The following is a 20863-nucleotide window of genomic DNA, read 5'->3' as shown; positions in this document are numbered from 1 at the left end:
CTAGAGGTATCCACTTCATCATTATGGCTGATTCCTGAAAACAAAAATCAAATAAAAAGTATTCACGGTTGATAAAAGTTCTAATAACTATTTGGATCATCTGAAGATGTAGATACCATTATTGAAAACCCAAACCGGGGCAGCACCAAGGTCTTCTGCCAGCTGCATAATGGAAAAACAAACCACGAGTGACTTAACCAAGACTTGAAACACAAATTAAACAGCACAGCAGCATGAGATAATACCTGAAGAAACTCAAAGTAACCAAGTTCCTCATCAATCAAATACCCCCAAACATCACCAAAGTGTCCAAGCCTCTCTTCCCATGACCCAATAGTTTCTTTCCACCGGAATGCATTTCGTAATCATTCACCTTCAACGAAACACCCACCTAATAATACAATATCAATTGGATCAAATTTTCATACGAGGGCCCAACAGAAGATTATGCAGCACACTAAGAAAATCCAAAGATCTAAACATAGCAACTGATATATATGTAATTCAGGTTAAAAGACAACATCAAGTTTGGATTGTTTAATTGTTCTTCCATTGAATTCATGTCCATTCTTATTACGTATCACATTTACTACACATGCAATTGTTGGAAGGCCCAATTTCATGAAAAAGGCATCAAGCTTGTAATGGTTGCAAAGCCTAATACTTTATACTAACTTTATCGGATGGCAAGATTTTACTGCTTTTTTCTCTAGAAAAAAGCAGTGGGCTCTTTTGAGTTCTTGCATAATCTGAACAATTTGCCTGTGTGGAGAGCTACATATTGTTCTAAAGCAACTTACACGACTAAAAGAAACTCAATACAATCATGACCTACTTGTAGAAGGTCTAATACTTAAATCAGGAGATGCATTTAAGACATGCTCTTTAGAATAGATACAGCAACAACAAAAACATGATGAGCAATAATGGAACTTATGGTCACAAATGGTAAACCAAATAAACTACACTAGGTTCCGGCTTCGAGCACAGCACGAATGTTGTGCTCGTTGAAGAGAACAGGTTGGAAAATGGTAGAACGATAAAAGAGGCTGTAGAAGAACAAGATAAAAGTGGAAACTAAGACAATGATAAAAGAGGTCCGAAAAGAAGTATAGTATGGTATGCTAGCAGCATAGTGGTTCAGCATTAAGATTTTCCAATCAGTGGCGTAGTTTAGTCAGGTAAGGAATGCCTTGGTAAGAGTATCAGCAAAATCCAATCCTTCAAGCATAATACAATTCTTCACCGTAACATGGTCATGGTAATGTAGCAGCCAATGCCATCCATGTGATGGCAGTAGATTTTACTTAATAGCATGAAAGGATAGCAAAATAGCAGAATCATGATCAGCATTTTTCCAATCAATGGTGTAGTTTACTCCAAACAATGTTGCAGCATATAGTGACAGCAGAATATAGCTGCAACTTCAAAATATTTTCAGCATTAACTTTGTGTTGCAAAAATTGGTTGCAATAAGATCTGTCATATGCAGTAGTGACCAATAAAGTGTAGAAGTAGCAGCAAAGAAACGGATGTACCCCACTGGTACTAAGACTGTCTAATGGCTGCAGACACCACCCCAAAGGATACGAGACACAACAACAACCATCTAAGATACCCCCAACTAACCAAAACCAACTACCCAAGATGTTGCCAAGAAATAATGAGCAGGTTTAACCCCCAGAGTGTCATTTGTTTTTTATGCAAAAAGCAATTCTTAAGTTTAAAGTGTCCTCATCTTTCAAAAGGACCAGAGAACTCTCATTATTATGAAGTTTTTGGCTCCTACAGTTTCCTCTTAAGCAAAAAAAATTTGAGTTTCAGCTATTATAGAAAGGAGTAGTGCTACATGTACCGACCTCCCCGGTACCGAAATCGTACCGCCGGCCGCCGGTGGGCCGTCTCCGGCCACCGGACGGCCGATCCGAGCCGTCCAAAAATTTTTAAAAAAAAAAACGAGGGGGCCTACGCGGGAATCAACGGCATCCGAGGTGTGTAAGGTGCTTGATCCGAGCACCCTTTTTCCGCGAATATGCGGGAATATACATATATACACGAAAAAAGGGTGCTCGGATCAAGCACCTTACACACCTCGGATGCCGTTGATTCCCGCGTAGGCCCCCTCGTTTTTTTTTTTAAAAATTTTTGGACGGCTCGGATCGGCCGTCCGGTGGCCGGAGACGGCCCACCGGCGGCCGGCGGTACGATTTCGGTACCGGGAGGTCGGTACCAATATCATTTCTGTATAGAAAGTAGCATAGAGTTTAGCTGATTACATGCATATTTTATATTGCACATGGTATTTACAGATGGCAAGGTAGTGTCATCCTAGGAAGCACTCAAAAACAAACCTCGTGCATATAAAAGAATAGTCAGTAAAGGGCAATCAACACAAGTGTTGTTATTCACCTTCAATATGAGTTGCCCTTGTCAAAGAACTCGACCATCAAATGGAACTCGACCCAGAATCGGGTACCTCTATCAATTGAGACAATAGAGGTCAATTGAGACAAACTACAATTCCATGGTGGCAGATTCGTTTTCCATTCAGGCTTTTTTCTTTTCCTTCTTCTTTGTGAGAGATTCTGACATTCAGGTGAAAGGGGGGAATGAATGTCAATTTGAGCTTTTTTTGGTTCAGGGGCGAGGGTGTGGGAAGCAGTTAAACTGCCGGGTGTGTGGGTGAGTGCGAGAGAGATGAGTGGGGAACGTGGGTGAGTACCACTGAAGTGGAAATGCCATGTGTAATGTCAGGGGCAGGAAAAATTAGAGGTTCGAAGTCCATCTCATTCGTTGTTTTTTCTTGCTCTCAATCTCAGCCCTCAAGCGAAAGGTGCTAGTCAATCCGAACCATCCATTAAGCACCCAATAGATGTAGGCCCATAATTCAACAAAAAAAAAAAAACAATCCCTCTTGACATACTTCAACCATTCCATACATTGAACTAAGAAAGTAGACACTGTGAGAAAGAGAGTGAAAGGGTAACACATTTTCTTTTTCCTCAGTAAGCAATGTGAAACCACAATTCAACAATCATAGGTTTGATGTGGCCATTGGGTGGCAATCAAACTACTGAAATGGTTATTACTAAAACTTGATAAGCAATGTGAAACAACAATTCAACTCTCAAAGTCATCAGTATTTAAGAAGAGAACGGAAAACTAAATAAACACAGTAAGAAAATACCAAAAGTCCTTGGGGACACGAAAACGAACCACCCCAAGTAGTATTTAGGGGGAACACTGAATCAAATAAGAGAGCAATTTGAAAATAGAATAATTCATATCCTCCAATACTACTAATACTCATTTGCGCTATTGAGAAACATAAACGGATGCCTATACCTGTTTTGCCTCCCCAAGTTGTTTCCAATTTAACCCACCTACATCCAAAAATGACCTAAAATGAATCAAACCGCTATATGCATAACATATTCCTAGTTCCTACTATTGGAAAAGAAAACAGTCATACAAAATGAAGCAAATGAGAAATGCTTGATTTTTTTTCCTGCAAATTCTGAAGTACATGTAAATGCCATAATAGGAAGAGAGGAAAAAAGATCATTTCTAAAAAAAAGCCAAAACAATAATATAAAAAAAATGTCAACAGTAACGCAAAGCAAAAAAGATCAATTCTTGAGTGAATGGAACTCAATGCACAGATTCCAAAGTGACTTTCTCTATTCGCTCAACATAAATGGACACTAAAAAACCTCGCCGAAGCAGAAAGATCGCAATACCTTATCTCTGCCCCTGGTTCTCCTGATTTCTTCAACATTCACTCCACTGAACTATTCAATGACTGAAGAGTGAAGATTCCATATTTTGCTTCAGGGGCTTCCTTCCTTCTTTCACTGAAAAGGTAGACTTATTTTAGTTGGCAATGTTTAATTACATTCTAAGTGACAGTATGGAGCTTGCCATTGTAATATATTCGAAACAAATCGAAGCGAATCAATCGAAGGAATAAAATGACCACAAAATAGGACGCCTATGAAGCTGAAAGACATAGAGAATGCCGTGCCTAAAGGCGGATTCAAGCACGGGTGAATGTAATAATAATACTATAGCCTCAATCAACATCAATCACCAAATCCTACTCGACGAATCCATGAACTGGCTATAACAAAAGTAAGAAATAAGTTTTAAACCACAAAGAAAATGGATTTTTGCTAACTTCAATCCAGCCAAAAAAAGATTTCCAACACTTGTGTTTGGTCAAACACATAGATTACCATTCATTTGTCTCTCATACATTTTGTCGAACACATAGAATGCAAAAAAAAGGGGGGCACACTTTGAATGGATGTTGACAGACATGTAGTCAAAATATTTACAATCTCAGGGACTCACTTGTGGACTCACACAACCTATTTGTAGCTCCATCATCCTCGTAGTCTTGGCCTGGTAAAACAACAAATATGTGCCTAGGTCAGCTTGTGTGGTAGTCGTGGATCAAATTCCATTTACTGTGTTTGCACACACCTGTGCTAGCAGTTTATATGAACAATGTGAAAGAAAAACCATATCTCTGAAACTATAAAATTCAGAGCGCACAAAGAAAGCAAACAAAACTCAATCACAGACTTCTCTCTTTCTTCTTCCTTTTCCTTTCTTATTCTTCCCTTTTCTGTTCACCCAAATAACTGAACTATAAAATCCACCCACATTCCTACCCAACTTATGCAAACAAAATTGCATAAGAAGTTGAATCAGCACAGAGAAAGAAGATTGGGAAAGAGTTTTTTGGCAGAGAGTGCATCAAACTACAAACCAATTAAACCCATTAAAGTTGCAGATGTGAAGACAGAGTTTAAAAGCAATAAAGCATTGGGTGATGGTCCGATCACCGGCGGAGTCAGAAGGGACCATTTCTGTTCAAAAATCAAAATGGGGAGCAACAACAATAGCAATGGTTTCAATTCTTTATTTCAACGTTAGAATGGGCCCGGCAGAAATCGCCATGGTGGCATGTTTTTTGTTCGAGATGGGTTCAAAACTTCCTACTCTGAACAAAAAAAAATTTTCCTTTTCAATTCTTTATTTCAACGTTAGAATGGACCCGGCAGAAATCGCCATGGTGGCATGTTTTTTGTTCGAGATAGGTTCAAAACTTCCTACTCTAAACAAAAAAAAATTTTCCTTTTTCGCAAGTAGAGCAATTCAACTATTTCCAAGATTGTACATAAAAAATGGGGCATTTTATCAAACACTGTCAAGACGCCAAGATTACCAACGTTTTCCTCCTTCTGTCCCAACAATAAACTCCAGCACCTTCTCCCCACTACATCTCTGCACTTGAGAAATCCAAATCCCCTCTACCGCACCTGAGAAAGCCAAAGAGAATCTTCTCAAACCAAGGAAAATCTTCTCAAACCAAAGAAAATGTTAACCTGTCAAGCGTCAAGATTACCAGTAGACTTCAATGGTTGTCGTAGCAGATTTAAGAAGGAGAGAGGGAAGAGCGAAGAAGGAGCCTATGGAGAGAGAAGGGGGTGGGGCAGTGGTTGGTCTATGAGAGAGAGGGAGGAGTGAGTGAACAGGGGTAGACATAGGCCAGGAAGAGTGAGTGAGAGAGAGGGGAAGGGGCGTGGCGGTTGAGTCGTTAAGGGGAGAAAGAGAGAGAGAGAGAGACCTTGGCAGTAGGTGGGTTTGGCGCTGGTGGGTGCGACTGGGGGAGGCAATTTTCTCGAAGGGGTGCACCGATTGTCACCGGAGGTGGTGGTTGGCGGGTACTGGGAGTGGTGGTGGTCGTCCCTGGCGGTGGGTGGCTCGGTGGTGGTCGGCGATCGTTCCTCCTCCTCCTCTCTCTCTCTCTCTCTCTCTCTCTCTCTCTCTCTCTCTCTCTCTCTCTCTCTCTCTCTCATCCGGCGTATATACGTGCGTGTGGGTTGTGTAGGAAACCTAATCTGGCTACGTGGCCGCATGTGGTCCACATGTGGCCTTCAAGGCAAAATTACATTTATGGGCAGCCAAGCAAAACTGAATGGGCAGCAATTGAGGGGTAAATTGGTCCAAATTGCCCAAATGTGGCAGGCCGAAAACCTTTTATTATATAAGGGAGGAAAAATGAACTCCAATTATACAAGTAGACGAAACAACCCAAGTTTCACAGCCCTCAGAACAAAAAGACACAAGTAATATACAAGTCCAAAACAACCCATTCTACCTTCTCCTTGAGAAATCAATACAAGACTTACAATCTCTATAAGCCCACCCCATCATACCACTAGAAATTGCCCGTGCCTTCAATTGCCCGTGCACAACACGTTTTTTAACACGACTAAAATGAATTAACTTCTAAAATCTGAAATCTGAGGAGTGCAATTGTGCCCCTACTTGAAGGCACCAATTCAAAAACATTTGACATAAAATAATGAAAAACTTTCATGCACCCTCAACACAAAAGCTACTTAATCTCAATAAAAGATATTACCCAAGGAATCAAACCAAATGCAAAATTGTTAAAAAAAAATTAGGGAGCCTTTATTCAAGATTACATCAACAAAACTGCTATTTTTTTCAGTAAACGTGTCAACAAATTTGTACATTCAAGGAAACACAGTAAGAACACAAACAGTGATCAAAGCAAACACCAAAGTTATAATGAAGCTTCCTCCTTCATTTTCAAAGCACCAATTTAATCACTTTCGTAGCCAAAATAACTATTTTCCTTGAAACAGCCTGAAGCCAAAATAAAATTCCAATTGACTGAAGTCAAAGATAAATTAAAAAGACGCAAATCTACATCAAAGAACCACAAGTGATCAACTAAGTTTCCTTTTTTTTTTTTTTTTTGATAAGCAACGTACTAACTTATAAAATAATCCTAGAGAAGCAAAAACTAAATAGGCAAAAAAAAAAAAATAGTAACTTGATATGGAACAAAACCTTCCGTTTTTACTTACCAATTGCTCCCCTACGCATGAGTTGACACCTCCCAAGTAACCGAGTTTCTTTAAAGATCTAACATCAAACATCAAGATGTTAGAGAACCAACAAAGCCAAGATTAGAGGTATAAGATATTCTATACATGCACAATTTGGCCAAAAAAGAAATAGTCAAAACATAAGTTACGGACACCAATAGGTTCAACACCAAAGAAATGAACATTGCATAGACGAAGGGCATCAAAATGCACGTTCCCTTTCTCTACTTTCAATGGAGAAACAAATCCTCTACATCTAATTCAACGAAAGAAAAAATCACTGACCAACACCAACCATTTCAGGAAGAGAAAAAAAAAATTAATAGGAAAGAGCCCATTACCAAAGAAAGTTATTAGGTGAGACCGCAAATAGAAGCTAAAATCAATGCCTTCACAAAGGGAGATAAAGGAGAAGTCGAACCACTCTATCCTGGTGGACGGTGCAATCACCAATCATACCTGGAAAAAATATTGGCATCAAGAGCAAATTGTTTAGTGAATTTCTACTCAAATTACATGTGGAAAAGAAATATATCAGCAACACACTCATCAGATATAAGAACTCAATGAGAAAGAGAATACAAAAGGGGGTCATCACTTTGGCTAGCTACCCAAAAAAATCATAGACACCAATTTATATGAAATTTTGACTAAATGTCCTACCAAAAAATTTAGCAACAAACCCTGGAAAAAGGCATAGTTTGATGACATTATATATTGAAGTTCATCATGACCTGCAAAAGGCTAACCATAGTTTGATTACCTTATATAATAGAGCTTAGCTCAACCAAATTTTAAAGGTGAAAGAAGCCTTGAGATCATCGTTTCACCCAGATCACTTTTCTCCACAATAATTAATCCTTTTGCTCTAAGTAAAAAATCCAGTCCTCCTTGGGGACAACTCCACCTGCACATTACTCTGAGACAAACCTCAGGACATAAAATATATATTCAGTCATTCAGTTATTTGTCAGAGCAGAGTAAAAAACATACCTGTTGTTTGGTGGAACCGAGAGTCTCGCATAGCGTTATGGGACTGTGAGAGAGGTTTGAGATCCGACTTTCTTGCAATTTCCAAATTCTTACACCTGCAAAATTTTACATCTTTGAGTAGCATAGTGGATCCAAATGGGCAGGGCACGTGTTAATGAAAGTAGATGATGGGTTTCTGAAAGTAGTTGTTGTGTCACTGTGTGTTTTATCATGTCTTAGGAAAATAAACCTTTTTGGCACTATTCTAAAACCCAAAAAATCGATAAAAATCGATATAGTTTTAGCTCATTATACATGCCATTTCCAGCATCGAGCACTTTTGGGGGCAACTGCTACAATTGCATTCTTGAAGTTATTACAGCTACTCCTCAGAATTATCAGAATATCAGAAGTGACAGTTGTTGCCTTTGCATTATCGCAACCTCCTCAGCTCTTGGGAGCCTGCTCTATAATAACCAACTCAATACGTAGGCCATCTCAGTGCATGCTCCATCCCTTAACAATAACAATAGTTAGTACGTCAGTTGGATTGACCATAGTTTGTAAAACACCATTAATTTCAGGTCGTCTTCTATTTTTACAAAGGTAAGTAGGACCCATACCAAGTCTCCCTATAATGGCATCCATAATTCCTAAAGCTAATTTTGTTACCTCTACAATGTGTAATCCCATGTTGAAAACCTCGATGTCACCAATAACACAATGGGTCCATTCAGATAGGGCGATTTCGAGGAAAAAATAAAATGAACTCTTGCAAACCTAGAAACTTTATGGCCGGGACCTTAGAATTTTTAAAACTGAAACCAAATGCTTTTAGGTGAAGTGGTGTCCTTTTCCATTAGATTTATGGATAGTTAATCCAATGCTTTTAGTTAGAATTTCCTTATCAAAGAAACTGAAATCATCAAGTCTTCTGACTATTCACTCAAATAAAGACCGAAAACAGGACTTCAATGCAATCACATTTAAAGGCACCTGAACAATAATAAATGACAAACAATGGATGAAATTAGAGGGTTGGACACTCACTGTGAGCAAATTAGATGGTTAGGCGCCTCAATAAAAACTAAGCCTAAACTTAATTGCTAGTATATTGTAACTTGCAAAAATAGTTTGCTTCTTAGAAAATCATCTACTCCAAAACATCCTTGCTCAATAAAAAGGAAAAAAGAAACAAAAACAACCACAGAGAGCATGAGAAACAGAATCTTACATCAAAAGGGCTTTCCATATAGAACTCCATACAATCACCAAATCATACCTGCAAAGGGAAAAGGATTTCTGATCAAAAGGGGATCTGACCATGGAAGAAATGCTTCTATCAAATCCAAGACCAGCAAACATATGCAGAATGATTAAAATTGGTAAATCACAACCATAAAACAGAAATTATAGAACTTCATAGAAACCCCCAAATCCTCGATGTGCAAGTGTGTGCTATCAATAAGCATGGTGTAAATCAAAAGTCATGTGTGTTCTCTTGCTACAGTTTTGAAAAAAAAAATTGTCAAAACACGATAGAAACAACTGATAAAAAATAATAATAATAATAATAATAATACCCTGCAGAAAACAGAAAGCCCGAGGAGAGTTCCAGTTGAAACCTACCATTTCAGTATAGGGTTTCAAATCAAAGCCCTAAGAGAGTTAGGTAACTGTAAGAGGTGGATGACAAAGAGGTTAGGGTTTCAAACAATTGAATCACAGCATAAAAGAGGTTAGGGTTTCAAACAATTGAATCACAGCATAAAAGAGGTTAGGGTTTCAGTACTTCCCTCCTCGACTTCACACCATCCGCTCCCAGCACCTGCCTCGCAAGAACCGCCAACCCGGCATTCCTCAACTCCCTCACGCCGTAAGCCACCGCTGCGGGCACCCTCAAATCGACGGCATTCGCCACCGTCAGACCGTAGTCCCCTGTCAGCTTCTCCACGTCTTTGTGGATGCCCATGCCGACGAAGGTGTGGGCGGGGTTTGCGAGAAAGTCGATTAGGGAGGAAGGGATTGAGGGGGGGTAGATGCGGCAGCGTTGGTCGACGCAGAGTTGGAGGGTGGCGGCGGGGTTGTCCTGGTGGGAGGCGAAGTTGGGGCGCCAGCCGACGAGGAGGGAAGGGGCGCGGAAGGTACAGGGGGTGTGGAGGGATAGGGTTTCGGAAATCCAGGAGTCGACCAAGGAAGGGGTGTGGGTCACCACTCACCAGCGTACCAGCGTTTTGTGAGAGAGAGAGAGAGATCGAACGATGCTGGTACGAAGAAATAAAGAGAGAGAGAGAGAGAGAGAGAGAGAGAGAGAGAACGAAAGGAATGAAGCCGTAGACCTAGGGCGGAATTTATAAGTTGCAGAGGTGTGTTTTTTTAAGGCGGTGCAATCGTTGTGAGCTGGATTACGTCATCAACAAAGACGACAACGGTTGTATTTTTAAACGGTTTGGCCGAAAAAAAAGAGACGTTCGTAACCGATCAGGATCCTCTGTGAGCATCTCTGCAAAGATTTGTGAGGATTTTGTGAGGGTTTTAATATGGAACTGTCGTCTCATTATTAAAGAGATCCAATGGTGAATACCAAAGATAGCCCTTTCTCAAAATGAAACAACATCATTTGGAAAGTAAAATTAATTTCTTCTTCCTCATCAATTACGTTTTCTATCCGACCAAAACCCGCCGTCGTTTCTCTACCTTTTCCCAAAGTAGGGGGCTTGTTTTGGTGTTTCTTTATTTGGTCCATGAAACAAAAGTTAGGTTTTGTGATTTCATACAAAACCAGAATGGGGTTTGTCAATCAAAGCTTCAAGTATTGTTAAGAAAATCATTTTGCAAGCATATTCTGAAAAAATACAACCTTTTCGTTGATTGGGTTCTTGTTAGAATTTGCATATGGGTTGAAGAGATGTGTTCTCTGTTGCTACGATTTTCACAAGTTAGGTTAGAAAATTTCATTGCAAGAGGTAATGACACTTCCTCGGTGAGATTGAGGTGGATCCCTTGAAAGGGAGGTTTTTTTAATTGTGATGTTGGGAGGAAACAGGAACTACGGAACAACAATGGTGAAATTTCAAAAAAAGAAAAGGAAAAATGAACAACAATGGTGAAATGAGGAGAAACGGAGATGCAGTTGGAGTAATTAACGGTGTTGGCTCCATTAAAAATATTATTCTCTAAACGTGTCGTTTTATTTTGAGAATGGCATGTCTTTGTTATCCACCCTTGGATCTCTTGAATAATGAGGTGGCAATCCCATATTAAAACCCTCACAAGATCCTTATAGAGAGATCCTCACAGAGGATTCGAATCCGTTCGTAACCCCTTATTTTCTCCTTGTAGCGCATTAAAAAATTTCCAACTTAGGACAAATATACCCAACGCAAAATGACCTACTTGTCCTTATACCTATACATGAAATGACCTACGTGCCCTTACGAATTTCTACACACAACCCACCAACTTAAAACCCTACACTAAATTTTCTCCACATAACCAAGACCCCAAAATCATCTTCCTCCCCTTCCCCCTCAAATTCATCAGCCACGTTTTTTAAAAAATTAAAAAACTTTCAACTGAGGAACCAGCCCACACAATCAAAACCCATTCCTCTTTCTTCATCATCTTCATCCTCTCTCAAGCTTGTTCATCATTTCAATTTCAATGGAGGAGTAAAGGCCAAATATTGTATCGATGGAAGGTTCCAATCCTTCCATTGAAAAAAAAATGACCAACTTCAAGGTTTTGATTTTGAAATTAAAATGGAATCAAATTCTATCACCAACAGTAAGTATGATGGCTGAGGAGAACAAAGATGTTGTGATGGACATTCGCGTCATGAGGTAAATTTTCCCCGTATCACTGCCAGAATTTACAAATTTTTAACCAATTTTTTGGTGTTTCAGGTCCAAAAAACTTAATTAATTTCGGGAGTTAACTACCATAAAAAATTACCCTACTCGACAGTTAGTTACCGTAATTCATATCTACCGTAGACCAGAAGATGCAGTAGTTAAGAGAGCGGATAGGATAGCTCTAGGTAGCAATGTTACGGGGAGGGGTAGACCTAAATTGACATTAGATGCTGTAAATCGCAAAGATATGAGTATAATGGGTCTGTGTGAACAAGTGGCCCTTGATAAAGCTCAATGGAGAAAACAGATTCATGTAGCCGACCCCAAGTGATTGGGACGTAAAGCTCGATTTGGTTTGGTTTGGCTTAGAGTTCGGCAGTTAATTATCAAATTGTGTACACATTTTCGACATTTAGTTACCCAAATTCATATTTGCTTTCAGCTAGTTGCCAAAATTTATAGACATAGATAGGACTTTTCGTGTACTAGAGTACGGCAGTTAGTTACCAAATTGTGTATTATTTTCCGGTAGTTGATTACCAAAGTGTATATTACTTATAGACAATTACCGAAATGCATACACGTAGGATCAAGAATACTAGATTTCAACAGTTAGTTGCCGTATTGGAAGTATAATTACGACAGCTCATTACTGAAATTACTATTTTTTTCGACAGTTAGTTACCGAAGTGTACACATGACTTTTCTTTCAATAATACTAAAGTTCGTCAATTAGATACCGAATTGTAAGTATATTTTCGACATGCACTTATTGAAATTGAGATTATATTCCGACAGTTGCTTAGAAAGTTTGTAGTTATTTTCGACTGTCAATTAATGAAATAGATCTAGAGAACTAGAAAACTTGTTTTAATGGATTATTCGATTTTTTGTACTTTCAAGGTGATGCTTCAACGCAAGGCAGAAACATAGGTCTAGTGGACCCCCCCTGACTTGTCGCAAAAAAAGAGCACCCAATAACATATAGCAAGTACGCTCGACCACAACACGCAACCCTCTCGTCTATGTCTGTCTCATTTACCTCCTTAAAATTCATCTTCAACCAACTCAACCTAACTGTCCCTTTAAGTGCATCTTTCGTTACTTCCTCCGTCAGAACAAGCAAATCCATTAAAAGTGGAGACGACGTCCTCTCGTCCTCCGTACACAGCCAATCCACAAACAGGGATCCCAAGTAGCTGCTCTACGTCATCTAGTGTCAACCCCATCTTTCCAAACTCAAAGTGAAAGGTATTCGTCTCCAGATGCCACCTTTCAATGAAAGCATAAATTCTAAAGGAATTGCATTGCAAGTAATTATTTATACTACACAACAGAAGCAAACCCGAATTCATAACCTTTTTTTGAATCTACCATCTTTAACTATCCAACTACGGTGAACTACCCAAAAGAAAAGACCCAAGTGTTGATACAATCTCATGTATATCTCTCTTCGATCTCCCTCCAAAATGACTTCAGTCATGTGCGTGCAAAAACTCCTTTGCAAGGATAGATCCTCTTGCTCATTCAGAACATATTGAATTTTGTGGTGCTAGATGTCATAGTTATCCCCATCCAACTTTTCACCCTTATTCAAATTAGCAACAATGTTTTTGGAAGCCATTTCACTGCACACAAAAAAAAATTTGAGCAAAGGGATATTACACGCATAATTCATAAATTTTACCGCATCGATCTAAATTAAACAAAAACATATTTTCACACGTTGCAAGATCGAAAACTTGCTAATATTATAATCATATATTGTGCCATTGGTGACTATTGTTGATATTTAATTTAATCAAGCGCAAAATTTTTGATTTTCGAGAATTGTTAAACTCAACCGAAGCAACCTCCCACTGCTATAGACGTTCATTAAGCATGAAACAATATTTATTCATGATATAAAGACTAACCTGTTATTATATCAATTTCCACATCTAATTTCTTAACATATTAATCCAGATGTACTCATATAGGCCAATAACACACTATAAAGAAGTGCTATAAAAATTGAACCTAATATTAATCCAGATGTACTCATATAGGCCAATAACACACTATAAAGAAGTGCTATAAAAATTGAACCTAATATTAATCCAGATGTACTCATATAGGCCAATAACACACTATAAAGAAGTGCTATAAAAATTGAACCTAAAAATCTGGAAGAATAAATTCATGCATAAAGAATTTTATCATCAAACAGCCGATGCAAACGGTGCATCAAACGGAGTTCGTAAGACTAATAAGATATGGACAATAAACTAGACTGGGAAAAGCAAAGCAACCAAACGCAGCCTTGTTTTAAAAAATTAAAAACTTTTACTGTTCATCTTCCTCGTGAAATAACAGTCGACGGAAAAAAAAAATAGAAAAGAGGGTTTCCGTGGAATTCTCTCTACACAACTCCAGAAAATGCATATGATATACCGTTGAACTCGTATCGATCTGAGGATTCAGATTATGTCACTACGCCAAATTTTAGTATTAGCGGCATGAGAAGACTGCCGTTAATAGTCCCAAAACCGCCGGTAATACTCAAAACCGCCGGTAATAGTTCAAAAACCGCCGGAAATAAACCGCCGGGAAAACAAAAGCGGCATTAGAAAACCGCCGGTAATACTAAAAACGGCAGTAAAGAACCGCCTGTAATAATACCGCCGGCAATAAAATCGGTGGTTAATTTTTTTTTGCTTTCCCAGGAATCGAACCCGGAACCTCCGGATCCTATAGCGCGCGTGCTACCAACTGGGCTGACTCGCATATTGCGTCATGTAGGATAAATAATAATATTTATATTATACGGGTCGGTATTATTATAAACGGCGGTAATAAACCGCCGGTATTAAAAAAAATCGTATATTCTATTATTTCCGGCGGTATTTTAAAAAACCGCCGGTAAAAGTTTGTAAAAACGGCATTTTTAAAAAAACCGCCGTTTTAGGTAGTTATTCCCGGCGGTTTTACTAATGCCGGTAAAAATAGCTTTTAATGGCAGTTTTTTTACAGCCGGTAATAATACCGTCGGTAAAAGCGATATTTGGCGTAGTGTGCATACCGTAGCAAGAATCGAAACTACGTGAATGAAATATGCGGTCAAAATTACAGGGTTCTAACATTTTGACCTCGAATTCCGGTCAAACTGCTCCACAATATCTGTTCAAACTATCCAGAATTGATATATATCTTACAAACTATAACATGCATAATTTTGAAGCAAAGCTGAGATGATACAGAAAATCACCAATTTTTAACCCAATCCAATATCATATGAAAGCTTTGCTTAGCACCATAACCTCGCCTTCCAAAACAAGGTTGAGAAAACCCCAAGCGTACGGCTAGATCGTCGGTAGCATAATAAATCGGTAAGACCGGGATTGTACCACAGGGATTCGAAGATAGCTTAATCGGATTGTAGGTTTTATATGGTGGATTTCGGCGTTTAATACAGTCAACTTGGTTTTGCTTTAAACAGTGGAAATACTAAGGAAAAAGACTAGAAATGTTCTTCATAAACTTAAAAGAGGCAAGTCTAGGGATCATCTTTCCCTTGACAAAGGCCGTTACCGGTTCTCAATATAACTCAAGCGAGAGTCACGACCACGTGCTCATATCCGGAAGATTTAACTTTAACGACTACGTTTATCCAAAAATGTGATTAGCCAAAATTAAATCAACCTATTTTTGTTAATGTATCTAACACGAAAAAGGCCACGAGCCCTCAATACGCCATTTGCCAAGACCGCTTGACTAAACGACATATCAAAGAGTTAACAACCCTCGCTTAGACCAAAATGGCTAGGTTAACTTAACTCCGAAAACCATGATTTTAAGCTCAAGGGTTCGAGAACCCAACAACAACCTAAGTCATCGGGAAAGAGTATCCCAAGACTTAGCCCACAATACTACGCACACATATTAAAAAGACTAGAAATTATGCTAGAAAATGAAAACATGATTAATTGATAGAAACAGAAATAAACTTGATATTAAAGAGAATCTAGTCCGTAGCTACAACATTAATAAACGGAAAATTAACGAACAACAATTACCTTAAGAAGTTCTTGAGTGGGAGAGAACTTCTCTCCCAACAAATATCTTATAAACATACTATAAGTAGTAAGTATTCCATAAGTGAAAAGTTCAAAAAGCAGCAAATATCTGGTCGAAAGCCAGTGGTATTGATACTTATTATGGAGTGTATCGATACCACACAACTAAGCTGAAATGACCATTTTTCCGTAACGCTCTGGTATCTATACGGCCTTAATCCGTATCGATACAACAAAAGCTGCCTTCTCAGGTAAACTAGTAGTATCGATGCAGTATTAATGTTGTATTGATACCACACTGCTATCTCCAGTTCTACCTTTAGTTTCGGCAGGCAGTTTTCACATCACCTTATTTTCATTCTCTAAACTTAAGTAAAGACTATATTTTAAATATTTTTTTTACCTTTTCTTTACTTTAATTTATTTAATGAAAATAAGAAAGTACCCCCTATTGGGAAACAATGGCATTACCAGAATTTCAAGATTCCAATTAAATCAAAATGTCAACCCCCCACTTTTAATGTAAAATGAAAAAATGCACATTTTTCTTAAGAGAAAATGGCTCAAACATGACCTTATTTTTCAAATAAAACCTTGCAACTTTGTAGTTATTCTTAGAAAAATTTAAGGATCAATTACTGCCATTTTTAATCTCGAAAATCGATACTTTTTCAAAAAGTCATTTTTCCATACTTAGACAGATTTTAAGGGGCCGACAGGGTCTTCGGGTACTTGAAAGCACTTGGGTCATGCATGGCGTTGAAATGCACCTTATTTGCACGTTTTACCTGAAAACCCTAAAAACACACCTTACGTGCAATATCGCTATAAAAGTTAAATAAACGCAAGTTAAAACAAGATAAACGGGACTGTCGCACCAAATATCTACAATATTGGGTGCTCATCAAGCTTCAAGTTTGAAATTGATCCAACGGAAACTCAATTTCGGATTACCTCTTCAAAATAATGACAACGGATCGGTAATGGTGTTCTACCTCATCGAGAGCTTGTTTGATAGAACCCCACGAATCCAGCATGCTCCAATGGTGTTTATCCTACAAAAGTTATACACACATATCCACCGTCTAAGACCAACAAGATTAACCCCGTTCCAGAAACCCAATTAAATATTTATTTTTTAAGAAGGCAATTTCAAAATAAAAAATCATACAGTATGTTTATTGAAATAATTTTCGTAGCAATATGAATCTTATTTGATAGATCTCATTGAGATATTTTAAATGGTGCAAAAAAATAAAAAAACTATTTTCTATTTACATTATTTTTGAGTTTGAAAATGTGAAATAAACTACTTATTTTTTGAGAATATTTCTGAAACGGGGCCTTAAAGAGAATTTTGTGTGTCTTCCATGGTTCCAACGGAAGAGCTTATAAATCACTCCTCCATTGATAGCTCATTAACCAGGAAAAACCAGAGGGCTTGAAACCACCAGGAGAATCCACAAGGCTTGTAACTTCTGCTATCAATTTGTGAGCATTCGCAATGGTAATAATCAACATCAGCATTTGATTATCCATTTAGTCCATAATTAAACTTAACAATCTCTACCTCCACATTGGTTATTTTTACATCCCTAACAAAAAAAAACCCCACAATACACAATGCACATTTGTTCAATCGCAAATGAGTTCTAATCACGTATCTAACCCCACCAAATTATTCGTCTCGATGAGGCGATTCTAATGTGGGGTATTTTTGAGTTATTAAGTTTTGGGTTTGGTTATTGGTAAAAGTTGTTAAGTTTGGTTATGAAATTTGGTTATTTGCTAAATAACTTATAACTTTGCTTATTAGAGTATCCACATCTCCCTCTCCACGTTCCATTTGCCACTATAATAACGAGCAAAATCCTAAAACATGGGCTGCATCAACTTGTTAGCTTCCTCGCTATTTTACAAATTCTCTAACTTTGCTACAGTTCCTCTCTTCTTCTAACGAGGCTCTATTCATCCACTCTATAATATTTTATTGTTTTAACTATGAGCTTTAAACCACTTGTTGGTCTTTTATTATTCTTCTATTTGGTGCAATTGTTTAAATTTGGCAATTATGCAAGTGTGAATGCATTATTATTATATTTTTTTACAACCCGACGTCGAGGTCAATTTGCACACACCTCGATTAATTTTGGGGCCCTAAATCTTCAGTGACCCCATGGTTTCTCAGAAATAAACGGATTGAAAATTGGAACACTTAATTTTTTTAGACTGTTTATATATTAAAAAATTAAGTGCTCCAGTTTTTTATGCATTTAAACCGGTGCAAATATATTATTTTTTTAATTATTTTATTTTAAAGGGTCATAATTAATTTTTATCTCTAAAAATCTTATAATCAAGTTTCTACTCTATAGGGTCCCAAATAAAGAGCAAATACTTAATTTTGAGAGCCCTATTGACAAAATTTAATTATGATCCTTTAAAATAATTTGATCAGAAAAATAAAATATTCGCACTGGTTCAAATGGATTGAAAATTGGAACACTTAATTTTGTAAGATTGTTTATATATTAAAAAATATGGTTAAAAAATAACATTTTAATATTATTTTGGAAGAAGAATGAAATAATATATTAATAGATCACAAATTAGAATAGAGAGTCTGATACAGTATACATTTTAAAAGTGACTAACTAAAGTAATAAAGTGACATTTTAAGGTGTAATTTAGTCTGAAATTTAAAGATGCTAGTGCGAATACTCTTACAATGTGGGGTATTTTTTTAGTATTGTTGTTATATTTGTTTATCCACACTCATTTACTTATTACAATAGGAATGCTCTAACCCATTTGAGTTGTCCACGTATAGCCCTTGTGCTGCCCACTCATGGGCACATTTATTATAGGGTTTATTCTCCTTCCTCTTAGACTCACACTAAACCCGACTTTGATTCGGTTTGTTATGCAATACTAGTGCAATGCCCGTGCTTCGCACGTTTCCGCATACTCATTGGATGAATTTGTAGTCGAGAAGTGTTTTTTGTTTTTGTTGTGATGATAATAGAGAAATAGCAAATAGGTTATTGAATTGAACCACAGATCTTATGGAATTTGAATTGAATAAACGGAAGGAAGTTAATTGGTACCTCTATCTTATTCAAGGAGCAAAAGGAACCCTTATTTTGCTTTTGAAATGTTTTAATCCTTCAATGACAGGCACAAAAAGAACTTCTGCCAATATTCGACTGGCAACCTTTTTCTTTTTGTTTATGGTCAAAGGTATGGGCTATTCTCTTAAACCTCAACTTCAGATAGACTCGTTATTCCTAACACAACGGCAAGGTTTATAGACAATGGTATCCAGAGGTTTGAGTTTCTTGGAAGAGTTGTTGGCAAAGCACTTTATGAAAGAATATTGCTCGATTATTTATTTTCACATGTTTTTGTCCAAAAGCTGTTAAGCCGCTATAGCAAAAAATAAATCAGGGATTCTCGATCGCATCATAACAATCCGTTCCATGTAATTAGCTAAAAATCAAACAAATTAGAATAAACAGCAAATCACAAACTCAATTGCCTAATCCATGCATGTATGTCTGTATCTACAACCGTACACACATTCACTTCTTCATATATGGAGAGAGAGAGAGAGAGAGAGAGAGAGAGAGAGAGGTATACGAGATCAACGGGGGCTATGATATGCTTGACAAGAGCGACATGCACTTATTCTTGTTAATTCCGTGCTTGTGGTGCCTCCGAGTTGTTCACGGTGAGAGAGTTAGAGAGAGAGATTGTCTTGATGTATTGGATATATTTATAACCGCACCAATAGTAATTTGCCGCACCAATAGTAATGTAGGGACACTTCCTCAAATTATGGAAAAGGAAGCTTTACTTTTCTTGTTGTGGAAGGAAGACATGCAATACCTAAACTACCCTCAGTTAAACAAATTGGAGGACAAACCTTACGAGGGCAATTTTGTATTTTCAACGCATGCCTTGGCTTACCATCCTACGTTTTTATAGCCGCACCAATAGTAATGTAAGGACACTTTTTCCCTCAAATTATGGAAAATGAAGCTTTACTTTTCTTGTTGTGGAAGGAAGACATGCAATACCTAAACTACCCCCAGCTAAACAAATCGAAAGACAAACCGTACGAGGGCAATTTTGTATTTTCAACGCATGCCTTGGCTTATCATCCTACTTTTTTCTAACTGCACCAATAGTAATTTGCCGCACCAATAGTAATGTAAGGACATTTCCTCCCTCAAATTATGGAAAAGGAAGCTTTACTTTTCTTGTTGTGGAAGGAAAACATGCAATACCGAAACTACCCCCAGCTAAACAAAACGGAGGACAAACCTTACGAGGGCAATTTTGTATTTTCAACGCATGCCTTGGCTTACCATCCTAGGTTCTTTTATTACAAGTGTATTGATGTGTTAGAGAGCATGAGTGTTAGAGAGCCATGAGTGTTAGGCTCCGTTCCAGAAACCTTCTTAAAAAATAAGTACTTATTTTGGAACTTCTCAAAGAAAAATAAGAAGGGTTGTTCCAGAAAACTCAAATAAGCAGCTTATTTTATATTTTCAAACTCAAAAATAATGTAAATGAAAATTAATTTTTCAATTTTTTTTGCACCGTATTAAAAATCTCAATGAGATCTATCAAATAAGATCCATATTGATAGGAAAATTATTTGCGTAAACACGTGATTTTTGAGCTTAAAGTTGTCTTAACCAAAAAATAAGTACGTACTTCTTATTTTGTGGAACAAGCCTTATTATTGAATAAAAAATAAGAACTTATTCAAGTTTTGAAACGGGGCCTTAGAGTGCTAGCTTTCTTACTTGTTGCTTTGTTGTTTATCTCTTGCCTTCTAGGTTGTTTTTCAAGATTTTTAATATTTTTATCATTTTTATTTTGAATGGAATTCTATGTAAGCGTCTTTGGGCTTCAATGAATGTAAATCATTTTCTTTTGATTGAAAAAAGGAGCTACTATTCTGTAAGAGGTACTCCATTTCACGGCGGTTTTTGTTGAGGAACAGCTTTTTGGTTGAGCTCGTTCCTTTTAAAGCTCTTCCATC

At 37.6% G+C, this 20863-nt stretch overlaps 2 long non-coding RNA genes and 1 pseudogene across 2 annotated transcripts; 2 read left to right on the top strand and 1 right to left on the bottom strand.

Moving 5' to 3' along the window:
- Positions 1 to 9651, bottom strand: part of LOC131330157 (alpha-L-arabinofuranosidase 1-like) — an 85333-nt pseudogene extending 75682 nt beyond the window's left edge.
- Positions 4694 to 7045, top strand: LOC131330161 (uncharacterized). Its single transcript, XR_009200986.1, has 2 exons — positions 4694 to 4936; positions 5611 to 7045. It is a non-coding gene; the product is annotated as an uncharacterized LOC131330161 (long non-coding RNA).
- On the top strand, positions 9511 to 10151 carry LOC131330160 (uncharacterized). Its single transcript, XR_009200985.1, has 2 exons — positions 9511 to 9639; positions 9678 to 10151. It is a non-coding gene; the product is annotated as an uncharacterized LOC131330160 (long non-coding RNA).
- Positions 10152 to 20863: the final 10712 nt, after the last annotated feature.

Source organism: Rhododendron vialii, chromosome 6a (assembly GCF_030253575.1).
Source record: "Rhododendron vialii isolate Sample 1 chromosome 6a, ASM3025357v1".
Taxonomy (NCBI): Eukaryota; Viridiplantae; Streptophyta; class Magnoliopsida; order Ericales; family Ericaceae; genus Rhododendron; species Rhododendron vialii.
The sequence above is the reverse complement of the archived record's forward strand: the minus strand, read 5'-3'. Positions and strand labels throughout refer to the sequence as shown.